The sequence below is a fragment of the Papio anubis genome, chromosome 1, assembly GCF_008728515.1.
Source record: "Papio anubis isolate 15944 chromosome 1, Panubis1.0, whole genome shotgun sequence".
Classification (NCBI taxonomy): domain Eukaryota; kingdom Metazoa; phylum Chordata; class Mammalia; order Primates; family Cercopithecidae; genus Papio; species Papio anubis.
The window spans coordinates 93,269,050-93,286,956 of record NC_044976.1 but is presented as its reverse complement, the minus strand read 5'-3'; the positions used below and the strand labels follow the sequence as shown (position 1 = coordinate 93,286,956).

Below are 17,907 nucleotides of genomic sequence, written 5' to 3'. Positions count from 1 at the left end.
AACCCAGGAGGCAGAGATTGCAGTCAGTCAGGATCGTGCCATTGCACTCCAGCCTGGGTGATAAAAGTGAAACTCTGTCTCAAAAAACAAACAAACAAACAAACAAGCAAAAGAGTACAATAAGGACCCCACATTTGGGAAAAATAACTGAGCAAATACAATGAGCCAGAGGAAAAAAGCTAAGCCTCACACCCTATTACCTATCTATCTCATTTACTTCTCAACCTGAAACTACTCTTGTGGTCATGAGCTGTATGTCTTTTGTTCTCCACTCTATTCTCAGCACCAAATGCAGTGCCTGGCACATAGTGCCCAGGAAAGACTATTGACTGAATAACTGATTTCCTACAACCAGTCTGCAAGGTAGACATCCTTTTTTTCCCTTTTTTACAGGTGAAGAACTAACGTTGATGGAAGTTTAGCAACCTTTCCCAAAGTCTCATAGTGGTAATGTCTTGGGTAATTTGTTTCCAAACTCTGCTTTTTCTCCTGTATAGGACCTGAGCCACTTCACCTTTCCAGACTCAGTTTTCTTTTTCTTTTGTCTTTCTTTCTTTTTTTTTTTTTTGAGACGGAGTCTCATTCTGTCGCCCAGGCTGGAGTGCAGTGGCGCGATCTCAGCTCACTGCAACCTCTGCCTTCTGGGATCAAGCAATTCTCTGCCTCAGCCTCCCGAGTAGCTGGCACTCAGGTGCGCGCCACCACACCTGGCTAATTTTTGTATTTTTAGTAGAGATGGGGTTTCACCACATTGGCCCGGTTGGTCTTAAACTCCTGACCTCGTGATCCACCCACCTCGGCCTCCCAAAGTGCTGGGATTACAGGCTTGAGTCACTGCACCCAGCCTAGACTCAGTTTTCTTAACTGCAAATTCAGAGGAGAAGGCTGGATGACCCTAAAATCTAACCAAGCTCTAAATTTCATAACCAGTGCCCAAAGTTGGTAGTGGAATGCATATGCTCATTTTCCCTGAGAGAGTACTTATTTGTCTTGTTTTTATTTTTTTTAACATGCATTTCTTCTGCACATGTCATTATACTGCCAGCTCTTTGAGCTTAATGTTTCATTTTGTAACTGGTTTGTACTACTCCCAGATCTGTGTTCTGTGCTCAAGGACTTCTCAGACATTTTAAACTTCATGACTTTCTGTAAGCCTACCTTATCTTAAAGACTAAGCAAACCATGTGCTACAGTTCCCGGCACCAGGAATTTTTTTGTTTTCTCTCAAGGACAACCCCAAGCTTTGGGTGCTCTATGGCAGGCTTCAAATAATCTCTTGCCTTAAGATGGAGAAAACATTTCTTGGAAATAATGATTCTTGACTTTGTAGGGGAAAAAAACAGATTTTGAAATTTTGTGGGATCATACAGAAATCCATGTATTTCTATACACTAACAATGAGCAATCAAAAATGTAATTAAGAAACAATTCCATTTACAATACCATCAAAAAGAATAAAATACTTAGGAATAAATTTAATAAAAGAAGTGTAAGACTTGTACACTGAAAATTACAAAATACTGTTGAAGAAAAAGAAAGAAGATCTAAATATATGAAAAGACATATTTGTCTTTTCCACAAAAAGATGTTTGTGGACCAGATAACTTAATATTAAGATGGCCACACTCCCCAAATTGATATACAAGTCTAACAAAATCCCTATCAAAATCCTAGCTGGCTTTGTTTCAGAAATTGACAAGCTGATACTAAAATTCATATGGAAATCCAAGGGACCTAGAATGGCCAAAGCAGTCTTGAAAATGAAGAACAAAGTTAAAGGACTCACACTTCCCAATTTCAAAACTTACTGCAAAGCTACTATAATCAAAACAGTGTGGTACTGCTATATGGATAGATATATAGATGAATGAAATCAAATGGAGAATATAGAAATAAACCTTTGCATTTATGGTCAATTAATTTTGACAAGGGTGCCATGATAATTAACTAGGAGAAAGAATTGTCTTTTTAACAAAGTGTTCTGCGGTAAGTGTATATCCACATGGAAAAGAATGAAGTTGGATTCCCACCTTACACCATGCACAAAAATTAACTTGAAAAGGATCAAAGACCAAAATATAAGAGCTAACACTAAAAAACTCTTAGAAGAAATTTTAGATGTAAATCTTTATGACCTTGGATTTGGCAATGGTTTCCTAGATGTGACACCAAAAGCAAACACAACCAAAGACAAAAATAGGTAAGTTGGATTTCATCAAAATGGAAAACTCTTGTGCTTCAACAGACACTATGAAGAAAGTGAAAAAACAAACATAGAATGGGAGAAAATATTTGCAGATCGTATATCTGATAAGGGTCTAGTATCCAGAATATATAAAGAACTCTTACAACTCAACAATAAAAGCACAAGTAACACAATTTTAAAATGGGCAAAGGATCTGAATAGACATTTCTCCGAAGAAGATATGCAAATGTTCAATAAGTACATGAAATTATGCTCAACATCATTAGTCATTACGGAAAAGTCAAAACTATAATAAGATGCCACTTCATACCCACTAGGAGAATATACTAGAAAAGAAAGACTATAACAAATATTAGTGAGGATATGGAGAAATCAGAATCCTCCTCCATTGCTGCTGGGAATGTAAATGGTGCAGCTACTTTGGAAAACAATTTGGCAGTTCCTCAAAAAGTTCAACATAGAGTTACCATATGCCCCAGCAATTCTTCCTAGGTATATACTCAAGAGAAACGAAAACATAGGTCCACATAAAAACTTGTACACGGATGTTCATAGCAGCATTATTCATGATAGCCAGAAAGTGGAAAGAGTCCAAATGTCCATCAACTGATGAATATATAAAGATAATGTGATGTATTCATATAATAGAATATTATTTGGCAATGAAAAAGATGATGTACTGATTCATGCTACAACATAGATGAGCCTTGAAAACATTATGCCAAATGAAAGAACCCAGTCATGAAAGATCCCATATTATAGGATTCCATTTATATGAAATGTCTATGAAAGGAAAATCTGTAGAAATAGAAAATAGATTAGTGCTTGGCTGGGGCTTGGGGGAGTTGAGTGGGAAGTGATAGCTAATGGGTACAGGTTTCTTTGGGGGAGGTAGTATTCTGGAATTAGTTATACAATCTATAAACACACTAAAAACCAGTGAATGTTATACTATAAAATGTGAATATTATGGTGCATAAATTATATCTCAATAAAGGTGTTTGAAATAAATTTTGTGTAATCAAAGAAAATCCACTACAGAAATAAGACTAACGGAAAATCCCAAGCTAGCCCCATTCTTAGCATTCACAAGGCTCCCACCTCTATTGTAGCAGGTCATACCCATAAAACTCTAATCTACATGGATCCTCAAAGCTTGGCTTCTCCACTTAGTCAATGATTCTTCAAGCCCATTTGTGATACATCCTCTGGCTGATCATCCAACCTGTGCTTAGCTAGGATCATTTTACCTCCTTTTCAAGCATTTATTGAACATCTCCTCTGTGCTCAGCTCTGCGCTAAGTGTTGAGAATACACTGCATTGTTATCTCCTTAACGCAACAAACATTTATTTGATTATTTGTAATATATAAGACATTTTACTGGTTTCTATTCATTTCTGTTTATTCATATCCCTTTTAGCTTAGATTCTCCTAGAAGTAGATCTTCAAGCAAAGATTCAAGATCTACTTCTAGAGAGAGTGTATTTGGGAAGTGCAAGTAGTTCTTGCCAGGAAGTGGGGAAGGGGTCCCTAAAAGGAATGGGAGCCTATAAAGTCAGCTGCCACAGTAAGCCACTAGAGCTTAACCCTAGAAACTCTGGGGAAAGATGCAAAACACATGCTGAGAAATTATTCCACCCGAGGATGAATTGCAGAACTCCTGCTGGAGATGTGTTCATTCCACAGCATCTAGACTACGCTGCCTTCCCCAGTTTCCAGTCAAGAGAGAGGATAAACCTCAGGAGCAAGTGCGGGTTCAGGCAATTGGTTGGCAGGACTTGTCCAAGCGATAAGCATGGGATACTGACAGCATCAGCTGCAATACCCTTCCTCCTTCCACAGAGGACTGAGGATGGTGTACGAGAATACACAAAACGCAGCAGAATGCCATGAGTTAGATAAAGAGGAAAACCAAAGATAAAAGGGAAACTAAGTCTTTATGACAAGAACAAGGCAATGACTATCTTCCTGGTAGACTCAGAAAACAGATGCTGTTTCTGTTCTCAGCTTCAACATAAGCCTATATTCCATTACACACTAAAATACAGTTTCATGAAAGCAGTTCTCTAGGAAGTCAGCTGTCCGTGGTCCAGATACGGAGCTCTCTGTGATTCTTGCTGAGCAGGATCAACATGCGTGGCTGGGAAGGAGCAGTATTAGAGGATACAGGCTTAGGGCAGTAGCGCATGGCGACTTCTATGGCTGTCGGCAAGTCTGGTTCCAAAGGTCCAGCTGAGAGTGGGATATCGCTGCGGTGTGGTTCCCTAAATGACTCCTCACCTGGAAACGTGCTCCTGAGGAAGATCCTGGCGCTACCTCTCTGCCAGACTGGGTGGAAACTCTCACTGAAGCCAGGAAGGAAATCATGGCGTAGCCGCCGTCCGTCATTGCCCCTCTTCCAGTCTCATCCCGCCTTGCCATTGGAGTCCTAGTCCCGGCTGAGGGACTTGGAAGCAGGGCTTGAGGGCAGCGGGAGTGATGGGCAGGTACATGCTCTGCTACTGTTGCCTGATAGAATCACCAGCATTGCAGGGGATTCTCAGCCACTTCTCTCCAGGGCCACCTGATGATGACACTCTTTCACTCGCCTTATTTCATCAGAATTTCACAACACCCTAGTTGGCAGGCAGGCCGGGCTACATCCCTCTCCCGCCTGACAGAGGGAGAAACCAAGGCTCAAGGTCACATCAGCAAAGAGAAAAAGCTGGGGTTGACAGCCAGGTCTTCTGACTTCGTCCGGGGTTCTTTCGGAGGTAGGAAACTTCCGTGGGTACTCATCCCTAAAACAACCGTGGCAAAACTATTGTCAGGCTACAACTCCACCAAAGTGTCTGAACACTGGAAACCGCTTATTTTAATTGGGAATGTGGTCTCATCTGGCTGCAATCTACATGGCCTTGCTGTTCAAACATTTTAAAATGATTTTTTTTTCCATTATGAAGTCATAGTGCTCATTATAAAAAATGTGCTTAGAGTGGATTTGTGGATTTTTGTGCTTTGGAAGGAAGGCCTTCAGTCCATTCTTAGGGGGAAGATGATCTTGTCTTCAATAAATGAATGTTCTCACGGAAGGGTGATGCCAAGACCTCATATTATGTTTCTAGGAAAGGGTAGACCCGTCTCATTCTCTGAGTCAAGGTCACGGTGGTATTGTGATTCCAGGGCACAATGGGCCCATCTCACTCTTCAGAAGGGTAAATGAGTCCCAACAGGTTGAGGTTCTGGCTTAACAGGCCGTCTCACCCTTGCCAGCAGGCTGGCGAGCCTTCTTAAACAGAATGAGAGCTTTTGTATAAAACGGTTGGGCGGGGTGGCTGTGCTGCCATGGGGAGGGAATCCCTCACTGATGTCTCAGCTGCCCAGGAGCCCATCGCTGAGAGTGGTCTAACGGTGAATTTGCTGAACTCAAAGTGCCCCAGTGACAGGACTGAGGGAGGGAGCGCTCTGGGGACGCATTCCTATGACCAGGGGTCATGCCGGACCAAATCCCTGCCCCTGTCCCTGCCCCTACCCCAGGACCAAGCTAACCTACTAGGGTGCCCTAATGGAGGTGAGAACTCCCTGGACCCCTCCCTGGAACTCCCTGGACCCCTGGGGTAGGGGCCACCCCTACCGCAGTGCCCAGCTAACCTGCTAGGGTGCCCTAATGGAGGTGAGAACTCCCTGGACTCCAGAGGGCCCAGCAAGGTGTGAGGAGGTGACACTCCACAAGGGCTCTGCTCTTCACACCTCCTCAACACTCCAGGACACTCATAAGACCCATCACGGCTGGGCCAGCATGGCAGGGAGTGATGGCTAGAATCCCATTTCCATATCTGGAGTCCAGACAGCAACTGTCAGTGCACCCTGAGCCAGGCGCTGTGAGGATGAGACATCAGTCTGACAAAATACAGAAGATTTGCCAGGATCCCCGCCTGCATCTCCCATCCCAGGAGGCACAGCTAAGAGCACTGAGTCCTGTCTCCAGCACACTCTTCCACCCCGGGCCTCCCTGAAGATGGGAGGGTTGGTGGCTCCAGCTGTCTTTACCACACAGGAACCTAATGAGAGTGCGCTCCACCTTTCTTATTCCCTAAGTCAGCAGCATCTTGTAGCACCTCAAACTGGTCATAGCCACCTAGGATTTTGAAAGCCAGATACCTGCCATGCTGATAAGATGTTTATCAGTGGAAAGAGTAAGTGCTGGTATCAGCAGAGCATTTAGGTGGAGGCAGGCAGCAGCTCAGGAGTTCAGATCCTCACTGCAGGTGAGTGCAGGGTGTGTGTCCTGTGGGCTCTCCTGCTCGGGGCATAAGTGGGATTGAACAGCTTTCATTTGGCCCTGTGGACGCGATCAATGTCCAGTAGTCTTTTGGCTGCTTCATTTCATGGTTCACAGTAAGCCGGGCTTCTCCTTACTCCTGTGAGGCAAGGTGATGGCTTGTGATTGAATCTTGGCTGGTGTATTGTGAGGATTGTATGCATTTGTGTTAAGTTGAATTCAATAATATGTAAGCCACATGTGGTAGGTGAGTAATGGCTCCCCAAAATTGTCCATATCCTAATCTCCAGAACCTGCAAATATGTGAGGTTGCATGGAAAAGGGGAATTACACTTGCAGGTGAAATTGAGGTTGACAACCAACTGACTTGAAGATCTAAAAATTATCCTGGATTATCTGGGTGGGCCCAATGTAATCACAAGTGTCCTTAAAAGTGGAAGCAGAAGGCAGAAGAGAAGTCAGAGTGGTGCAGGGAGAAGGTCTCAACCTTCCATTGATGATTTTGAAGATGGAAGAATGGGCCGCAGACCGAGGAAGGTGGGAATGTTGGCTACCTCTAGAACCTGAAAATGGCGAGCAAACAGATTCACCTCTATGACTCCAGAAAGGCCTAAGATCTTGATTGTAGCTTAGTGAGTCCCATGTTGGACTTCTAACCTATAGAGCTGTAAGATGATAAAGTCGTGTTGTTTTCAGCCACTGTGTGGTGATTTGTTACAGCAGCATTAGAAAACGTATAAACCGTGCATCAACAAATCTTCAGAAGCAGCTCCCCAGGCTTGAAGAATGTTTCAGAGTTTTCAGATCTTTGCTCCAAACAAGGCAGCCACTCTTGCTCCATTTTTAAGTTTCTCCACATTTTGTGTTTCAAAAGGAAGACATATTCTTAAAGTTTCTAGTGTTCATGGCTGCAAAAATGGCTTGAGGAGTCTCAAGTAGGTGGGAAACAAGTATGATAAGGTTTTCTCTTTCTTCAGTCACCACTTTTGCCCGTCCTGTAATGACTGTCTAAAGTATATTCCACAATCTAACAATCACATTCATTCGGTGTCCAGTCCAGTCTGGTTCAAAATGCCAACCTTGGATCTAATTTAAATCTCATTTCTTCCCTCTCCTTGGGAAAGTCAGCCCTCAGCGAGGGATTTGAGGGAGGTAGAATGTGTGGTCAGTCCTCTTATTCTTCACTTTCCCTTTCATGGGTTAAGTGTCTCTAGGTTGGAGGGGTACAGGGACCACCTAACATGGCCAGCCACCTGTCTGTGTGGGGAGATGTTTCCAGTGTCACCCTGGCTCAGTCAGGGTCTATATGATCCTGGAAGTTTTGATGGCACACTGATTTTATCATAAATGATGGGCAAGGTTTTTTGGAAGCTGTATCCAGATATACCCCTGTTCTGAGTCCCCCTCAGGGCAGCCATATCTCCCTTTGACCAGCATTGTGGCCTGTGCCTTTAACTTCCTCTCTGGGCAGGGCATTGCCTCACTTGGCCAATTAGCTTACTGCCAAGCAACTGACAGACAGTAACCTCATTCCTCTGCCCAGGCCACTCCCATGGGCCTTCTGCCTTCAGAAATCTCCAGGTTTTGGCCTCAAAGTTCACGGGTGCCTCCAAACTCCCAGCACACAAGTCAGGTTCTTCAAGAGCTCTCCCAGTGTCACCACGTTCTGCTCTACTCAGAGGGCACCCCCGGTCTCAGAGCACGTCCAAGTCTCCACCTAGCTTGGGGAGGAAGTCACCTTTCCCTGTGAATGCCACATTGACTAACACTTGTCCTCTTTCTCCTTCTTTCCCTAGCTTTCTGCTTATATTACAGAGGGGAGCTGGGGGGAAGGCTGGGGGGAGCCAGCAGGACCCGTTCTGAAGCCTCTTGTTAAGTCTGCAGCAAGGGGTCTAGCCCCTCTTTAAAATGAGGGGTTCCTAATTATCACCCTTCCTTTCAAATGCAGCCTGGCCTCCCATTCCTGTTCCACCTGTTCCAGCTGCTTTTCAAAGGGCCCACCTTTCCGTGTTGACTTTTCATAGATTCCGCCTGTCAGTTGTAACAGCCATCCTCGTAAGTGAGCCAAAGGACTGGAAGGAAGGTTTCCTGTGAGCACAGTCCATAAGGATTGGGATTCGTATTCATGAACAGGAAGAAGTCCAGCCCCACAGAAGTGAAACACAAAAGAACGGAGGAGTTTTACTAAATGCTATGGTCTGAATATTTGTGTCCGTCCCAAATTCTTATGGTGAAATTCTAACCACCAAGGTGGTCGTGTTAGGAGGTGGGGCCTCCGGGGAGGTGATTAGGTCATGAGGGCCCTTAGGAAACGCGCCGGGAGCTCACGTGCCCCTCCCACTGTGTGAGGACACAGCGAGGTGCCCTTTATGAACCAGAGAGTGGGCCCTCAGCAGACATCAAACCTGCCGGTGCCTTGATCTTGGATTTCTCAGCCTCCAGAACTGTGAGGAATACATTTCTGTTATTGACAAGCCACCCAGCTTGTGGCATTTTGTTATAATGGCCTAAGTGGACTCGGCTACTAAATTTAACAGAATAACAGGTGAGGTGAGGAGAACTGCTGCACTTCAGGCCCCTCCCGGGAGACCACCCTCACCTTTCTCTGAGCTACCTAGGGGCTATAGGGAAATGGACTTTGACTCTGAATGGAGCTGTGCTGGGGCTTCTATCTGTGACCCAGCCTCTTTGGCCTCATAGCCAGCAGGTGTGGACGAGGCTACATTCACAGTAGCGGCCCACCTACAGCTGCCTCTTACCCACCCACACAGGCCCTTCTCCAATGTGCACTCCAGCCCCAGCTGTCTCGGCGTCCCCAAAGCATTCCCTGCTGGCGGAGGAACCGCTGGGTGCTGCAGGAGCTGAGCTGGTGCTACTCTCTGATGTGCTGGAGCCTCTCGGGGTCTGCGGAGAGGCGTGAGGCCTGCTTCACTTGCCTTCTTGGGCGCTGTCAGATGGTCTCAAACTAGAGCTTCTTGTGCCCTGTCTTACAGGTGCTTTGGGTTTCGTGTATGTAACATTTAGCATTTACAACGTTCTAAACAGTTTACAAACACAAACTCCAATGACTTCAGAGCAGCCCTCTCAGGCACTTCGGGCATCACCAGTTAATGATGAGGAGGCTGAGGCACAGAGAGGCGAGGTAACCTGCCCACAGTCACACAGTTGGTGGGTGGCAGGACGAAGCTGAGATTTTTAAATAATATTTTATCATATATATATGTGTGTGTGTGTGTGTGTGTGTGTGTGTGTCTGTATTTTGCTGGCAGCCCTTTCTCTCCTGTGACCCAGATGAGGTCTTCAAGGGACCAGATGGAGAACAGATGCAACCACACAGAAGTCAGGATCACAACTTGCCTCCGACACCTGATGCTTCACTGTTGGCGAGGCCCACTATGCCTCGCTCTCCCTCTGGAGTGAGTTCTATCCCAGAGGCTCCTATATCCTTTGGAAATAAACTGCTCAGGCAGCCCAACCAGTTCACCCAAGAGGCCTGGAACCGCAGCAGTGTTGACAGCTGAGATAAGAGGTGGTCCCTGATCTGATACAGAGCCTGGGTTTAGCTTTGATTTCTCTCTTCTTAGGCAAGATCTTGAGAGAATGACTTTTTGTGCCTGGCCATCTCCCGCTCTTTTCTCAACCCGAAAGGGCTACGTTCACCTGAAGAAGAAAAGCAAGAAGGCTTCCTGGGCTCAGGAGGCCAGTGCTGGAAAGAACTGCTCACCGTTTCTGAGCCGATGGGACCCACCTGGGCTCCTCACTGGTCAGAGAACTGTGGCTGAGCTGCAGAGTGATTGCTTTGACAAGAAGGGAAACACTTACCTTTCCTTCCTCCCTCTGCTCTCTCCTAATTAACAATTAAATGGAGGGGGTTGCAAAGACAGGTCAGAGACTTCAATCTCCTCCTGGCCTGAGGATGAAGGGGGCTCGAACCCGAGTGTTGTCTTCACTGTGGCCAGTACCTAGGGGGCTGGGGTTGCTGCCAGCTCGATTGGAGGCCTGCTTCCAGCCCCAGGCTGTTGGTGAGGGGCCTGACAGATTTCACAAACAGGAGGATGGCTGACCAAGCGCCAAACTATTTAGAGCAACACACACCCTCCCTTCCCTCCAGAGTTTGGGCTGGTTTCTCCCAATGCTAATGAGCAGCTCATAAGTGTTAATAGGCTCCTTGGCACCTAGGAGCCAGGCAGAGTAACTTCCAGTGTGAATTTGGGCCAAGGACCCTGATGCAGTCTCAGGATTTTCCAAGCCCCTGTCGAGTCCGGGGGCATGAGACACGCGGGGAGGCTGGGACTGCTCCCAGGAAGCAGGCTCACCAGAGCCAGACCGGCTCCCAGACAGCTTCTAGGTCACAGAAACCTCCGCCTGCCAGACAGGCACGAACACGGAAACCCTCCCAGATCCTCGGAGTGTGGAGCAGGCTCCAGGCGGGCCAGGACCAGTGCCTGGTCTCAGAGAACACTTAGGTGGGGGTGAAAAGCAGGAACCGAGAGCTTCCCACCCAGCACCTGTCCCTGCTACCGCCTAAACCTGTGTCCATCAGTGCAGGAATTGTACAGGCAATACTCTGAGCCTATGCTGAGGCCATGTATGGACTGAGGAAACCTCACTGTGTATGTGTGAAGTTAATTCAAACCTATTTCCCTGAGTGTTTACGTATTTTCATAAGGAAAGTTCTGTCAGGAGAGCTGCCTGAAACAGCACCTCTGCCTGCCCTCCCACTTTCTCCTGCCGGTGTGGGGAGGAGAGGCGGACATCGCTGGGTCCACGTTCCTCTGCCTCGGGTGGGGTATTCATGCTGCCATTCCCACGTGGCCTGCTGTTTCCCCTCGTCCTCAGGAGGGCTGGTCTCTGAGGTGCAGGCAGCTCCGCCAGGCCTGGGAGCACGACTCCTCCCGCCAATGCCTTGCCGAGGTCCATTGGCCCTCACCCTTCCGCAGGCCTGAGCCTCTGTGACTCTCTGCCTCAGCGATTTCTCTGGATTTCTTTGTCCTCAGGAATGTGCTGGGGCCACAGGCAGGTCAGGCCAGGCTTTCTGGGGGAGCGAAGGCTCTCTGCCAGTGGCAGAGGGAACTGGTTAGACACATCCCCCAGATTCCTCTCCTGCAGGTGGGACGGTGCCAGGAAGGTTGTACACCATCCTTCCCAGGTCCTAGGAGGACGAGCACAGTTGTCCACAAGGTAACCATCCTGCTCATTCAACACCTGTGTATCTGTGTCCCTCCCTCATCAGCCCCCTTAAACCCCACAGTGGGGAGGAAATGTCAGAAAGCAAGAGAACATGCTCGAGATAAAGGAACTTCTTTAGGATTTCGTCAAGACTACATCCCTGAGAAAAGCGGGCTCTGGTGAATCATTTATCAGTAGTGTGCTCTGATCATTGTCCTGGGCTAAATCATCAACCCAAGGCTTGCCCACCGTTTGAGTCCACGCAGGACAGGAACTGGGCACATTTTTCCTTACTTTTGCAGGGACTGGCAGGGCCTGGCACCTCACAGCACTTGGTAGGCTCCGATAAATGCTCAACCATGCTGAGTTCACTCCACAGTAGCTCAGCTGGAAGGGGTTCTTCAAAGACCACTGAGATGAGAAAGAGTGACTTTGTTGAAGACCTCTGTCCATCCAAAGCTATCAAGGGTCCGTTGTTCAGGCATTGCTACCTCCCATTTGTCTCTAGCACTGGAGAAGTCTGCTTTAAGTTCTGGGTACGTGAGCCAACATAGGGCTCCTGGCTTAGGAGCTGTGTGTAGTATTCAGGCGGGAGAAGCCTGGAGCTGGGCCTGCCTTAAGGGCAGAAAGTCCAGTCCTGGACTGAAGGCCTCCCTGTCTCCAGAACCAGGACCAGGATATCTGGGGCTTCTTTCAATGCTGTTTCTACAAGGCTCACCTTAGACGTTAATCTCATGATGTAATAATATTTGACCATAGTATTTATTTATTGTATGTGGCAAGGAAGCAAGAGGATGTTGAAAATTCCTCGTTGGATCTGAATTTGGGAACAAGTTTGAGGAATCTATTTTACTTAATCCTACTGAAAAATTCCCTGAGGAGTTAAAGAAAAACAAAGTAAAAGAAGAGAAAAAAGCAGCTGGCACTTGAAATGAAGATCAAATCATCAAGTCCTATATGTCACCCACAGATCTGAGATCGCTGATTCCCAGAGACACCCGGTTTCTCGGTGTCAGAACACACTGCCCGGGTTAGTAAGCACAGGCTGCGACCTGGGAGGAACTGATGAACCAAATGTGTCTGGGCTTTTCACTTCCTCGGCATGAGTCAGCCAAGAAAGCCCACCTCTTCTCCCCAGCAGCGTGCGGGGCCTCTGCAGATAAATGTGCAGGAGAGCAGACCTGGGTGTGGTGCTGCCTGGCACTGAACCAGCCCCCGGATTCTTTGGCTGCAGAGTGGCCTGGCCGACTCACACAGGTAGCACCCTTTTTCCTCTTGGAAAAGGAAGCACCAGGTGGAAAGGGAGGTTAAAGGAAGGAACACAATAACTTTTTTCCAGGCCCCTCTACCCGCATGTTAAAGGTTTTTGGAAAATGCCTTTAGTGGCTTTAAATGTCACAGATGACATATTCCAGGGTGGATCCAGCCTCCAATGGACTTGGCCCCTCTATTTTGATTCCTGCCTTTCCCCATCCTCAGCCCTGAGCCGCATAACATCTACATGGGGATAGCTGCAGGTGGAGCTCAGAACACAGCTCCTAGACAAGTACAGTGGGGCCTACGGCTTCATCATCAAAATGTAAAATTTAATTATAAAAATGAATAAAGGCTAGATAGATGCATAAATATACATACACACATGCATTTTATCTGGTGCCAGGACCAAGGCCTTATTACAGCTCAGAGCTCTACTTTCAGCATTTGAGGGCAGGCTGGGCTTCGAGCTTCTCTCCCTTCAATGCTGCCCCAGGGTTCATAAGCAAGGACCTGCATGTGGGGGCTCCTGATCGCTGAACTGAAAGTCGACTCTCCGGTACAACAGGTAAACTTGTTTGAGAGCATGGGACATAATGACGTGTAAGCTATTGCTTCTTGGCTGCATTGGATGATCAGGTCCTCGCCAAGGCTTGGCAAGGCCTGTCCTAGGAAATGTTCCTGGGCTTGATTTCACCCTCACTGTTGAGAGAGTTTATTCCTTATAAGGTCCATCTCAATTCTTAGGGCACCACAAGACAACGTGTCTCCCCTCTCCTGTGCCATCAGTCAAAGAACATTTAGTCAACCTCAACCGGGAGCACAGCACTGCTGGGGCTGTTGGGCATTCCAAAGAGGCAAGATATTGGGAATCTACCAGGTGTCTGCACCCTTGTGGGGGAGCCAATCCATACACAGCAGCAACTGTTAAGTGGTGGCACCTGCTGGCTGTAGCACTTAATAGGTAGGTGTGCATGGAGTCAGACTGCCACGTACACAGACCAGCCCGACCACTCACAGTAGCTGTGGTCTTGGGCAAAACACAAAACCTCCCCGAGCCTCTCAGTTTCTCACCCACTAGTAGCACCTCGCTAAGCATGTTAGGAGGAGTCAATGCGATAGCCTACGCAAAGTGCCTGGTATAGTGCCTGGCACACGGGAGGTATGCAATACCTGCCAGCTGTGGTTGTTTTTCTGCAAATGAAGTGTAAGCCCCTTGAGGACAGAGACGAGTGTTCATAGCTCTTTGTTACCTGCCGCAGAACCTTTCACATAACATGTGCCCAAGGGTTTGCTGCTCTACTCTGAGGGAAGGGGCAACACGAGGGGAACATAGTTTTATTGTGTAGGGTAATTTCCTCCAGGAAAGAACAAAACAGTGAATCTGTGAAACTTGGTATGGATTTTTTAAAAAAATCTCTTTGTAAAATGAAAGTATTTTCAACTGCATGTATCCCTATTTTTAAATAGTTAACCAAGATTTTGATGCCTGTAGTTTATTCTGGAATATTTAGACAGGTATAACAGATAAAATCTGAAGTAAGTAAAATAAGCCAAATATAATCTAGAGAAATCTGCCACAAACATGTAGTTTGCTTGGATGAACATTACAATGGGTTTTTAAGGGAGTATGCAGAATGAAACTTTCAGAAAATAGACCTCCCTTGGTCCACATTGTCCATCACCGACAAGGCTTAACTCCAGGCAGATAAAATGGTCTCCACAGGCTGGTTCCGTGCCTGCCCTGCATGTGCACCTGGGGCTGTTGCAGAGTGGTTCTGGGTGGGGCACGACCGACAGGCTTGTGGTGTGTGTCACTCCACCCCAGCCCAGTGGCCAGACTGACCGCCACCATGGACAGCTCAGCCAGGAGGGGCCCTCTTCTGCTCTGACATTCCCTCACGCCCTGCCTTGCTGTTGTATCATGGAAAAGAGCGGGATGAAGGTTTAGGAGGTGACCTGCATTCATGTCCCAGCCCTGCCACTTTTAGCTATGTGAACTCGGTTGACTCACGCTCTCTGAGTCTCACTCAGAAAAGACTCTATATGTGTAGATTTATAGATGGGGATGGTCCAGATGGTGTGAGTGGTCAGTTCCGGCTCTAAATCCTGGCATTTTCTGGGATGTGGACGAGTTCAGCGAGAGGCAGGCAGCCCAGCTGCTGGCAGCACGTGGCTAGTGGATGCCAGTGCCTGGAGCTCTCTCAGAGATCACATCCAGGTTCTACCTGTATACCAGCCCCAGGATGTACACACACCATAGTACCACCCCTATGTGTAGATGGCAAATATCCATTTGAAGTGTTACCAGAAAGGGATCCTGATTGAGACCCCAAGAGAGGGCTCTTGGACCTTGTGCAAGAAAGAATTTGGGGCATGTCCACAAAGTGAAAGCAAGTTTATTAGAAAAGTAAAGGAATAAAGAATGGCTACTCCATAGGCAGAGCAGTGGCACGGGCTGCTCCACAGAGTATACTTACGGTTATTTCCTGATTATATGCAACAAAGAGTGGATTATTCATGAGTTTTCCAGGAAAGAAGTGGGCAATTCTTGAAACTGAGGGTTCCTCTCCCTTTTAGATCAAATAGGGTAACTTCCCGATGTTGCTATGTCATTTGAAACTTCTTGGCACTGGTGGGAGCATCTTTTAGCATGCTAATGTATTATAATCAGTGTATAATGAGCAGTGAAGATGAGCAGAGGTCACTTTCATCGCCCTCTTGGTTTTGGCAGGTTTTGGCCGGCTTCTTTACCACATCCTGCTTAATCAGCAAGGTCTTTGTGACCTGTATCTTGTGCCGACCTCCCTCCTATCTCATTCTGTGACTAAGAATGCCTAACCACCTGGGAATGCAGCCCAGTAGGTCTCAGCCTTATTTCACCCAGCCCCTATTCAAGATGGAGTCACTCTCATTTGAATGCCTTTGACAGAATCACATAATCAAATAACATTTGCTGAGGACTTTTGCAGAACAAGGGGGACTGAGGGCTGTGCTGTGAGGGCTATAGAAGATGTGCACATCCAGACCCTTGCCCTCAGGAAAGTGTCCAAATGCCAGCTGTGTCTGCAACAGGCTGTGAGGCCTTCAGCACACTACAGCCTCTCTAAGCCTATTTCCTCGTCTGTGAAGCAAGGATAATAAAACTTATCTTCCTCGTTATACAAATCAGAGGTAATATGCATAAAGCTTGTTGGATTGTTTTTAGGATTGGATTGTTGTTAAGAAATAGATATTATATGCTAAACTGCTAGCATAGTGCCTAGCAACTGGTAGGCATTAAATAAATGGTAATTACTATTGTTATTAATATGCTATTGTCATTATTTTTAGTGTGGATCAGTGTTAAAAGTGCTTCATGGAGAAATGGAGACCTCAAAGGGACTCTGAAGGAGGAGTGGGGCTCAGCAAACAGCAGACAAGTTTCAATCCAAGCACCCATTACCCCCCCAACACACGGCATACGTGCACCTCATCTCCTCCTGTGTCGCTAAGAAGCTACTCATATGTCTGTCATTAATTCTTCAGAATCCTTGGACACACCCTTCTGCAGGGCTTTCTAACAGGAAATACAAGTCTCAGATTTTTTTTTAAGTTAAAATTGAGTACAGCATTCATACCTTTCTTCAAGCATGAACTGTCAATCAACACTGCCTCATGAGATACTGCTCTCCTCCTCTTTGAAAAGACAAATCCTTATTTCTTTGTGGTGATCCAGAAGGCAGTGGGAAGAATGACAGGTGCTTGGTTATCTTCAATTTAATCTCTACCCTTCAATGGGGCTGGTGCAAGCTAGGGCCATTTTACTGCACCCAAAGGAATTTAAGACATCTCTATTATCTCTAAAGAATCCAGATTAACATGCCTTCTTGGTGGGAAGGGAGACCTGCTATGAATTCTAGGATCTTAATTCAAATGCTTTCAAATTCTTACTTCTTGTTCAGTTAATTACATATATGTCACCACAGTCTTTAGCTTTTTTTTGTTTGTTTTCTATGCTCCTAATTTTCTCTGAAACTGTAGCATTATTTTAGGGGTTAATAAATTTGTAATTGGAAAAACTGTTTTTACTTCTTTAGCCTCACTTTTCCTCCCTTTCTGCTTCCCCTCTCTGACAAAACCTTTCTTTTCTCCAGTGTCCGTTCTTTCTGTAGGAAAACCACCATCATCATAATTACAATATGTTAAGTAACTACTATATGCCAGGAATTAGCTCCATTCTTCACTTGTTTTATTTTACATAATCCTTTCCAAAACCCCCTGTCATAAGTAATATTATTATTCCTACTTTATAGCTGAGACTCCTGAGGCTAAGAGAGGTGGAGTGATTTGTCCAGTGCAGTCGGTGGGTAGAGTTAGGACTTTAATCCAGAACACCAACAACTGTTCTCTTCTTCACCATTACCCTACCTTTTTCAAGTTTCTAGAGACCTTCATGAATTCTTTGCATTTTTTTTTTTTTGGTAGTCTAAATATTTATATTCCCGAAGGCCAAGTAGCTGTTCTTAATAAACAATTGCGGCCGGGCGCAGTGGCTCACACCTGTAATCTCAGCACTTTGGGAGGCTGAGGCGGGCAGATCATGAGGTCAGGAGTTAACCTGGCTCACACAGTGAAACCCCGTCTCTACTAAAAAATGCAAAAATTAGCCGGGTGTGGTGGTGCGCACCTGTAGTCCCAGCTACTCGGGAGGCTGAGGCAGGAGAATTGCTGGAACCTGGGAGGTGGAGGTTGCAATGAGCCAAGATGGCACCACTGCACTCCAGCCTGGGCGACAGTGAGGCTCTGTCTCAAAAAAAAAAAAATTAATTAATTAATGAATTAATTTAAAAAATAAAAATAAACAATGACTTCCATGGAAGCAGTTACAAGCTGCCTTGAAGCAACTGCCCACAGTGGTTTTCTGACCTAGGTGAACTTGAAAATGGAATGATCAGCTCTTGGCTGCATGGTTTTGTTCTTTTCAGAAACAAGGGAAAGGACAATGTGACTTTGCAAATATCTAGGGGACTACA

General features: G+C 46.3%; 1 long non-coding RNA gene across 2 annotated transcripts in view; it reads left to right on the top strand.

Moving 5' to 3' along the window:
• LOC101021181 overlaps positions 1-16,954 on the top strand; it is a 217,545-nt gene extending 200,591 nt beyond the window's left edge. For both annotated transcript variants that reach the window (XR_004176271.1, XR_001891947.3), the window contains exon 4: positions 16,226-16,954. This is a non-coding gene — a long non-coding RNA (uncharacterized LOC101021181). The remainder of the gene's footprint in view (positions 1-16,225) is intronic.
• The last annotated feature ends 953 nt before the right edge of the window (positions 16,955-17,907 follow it).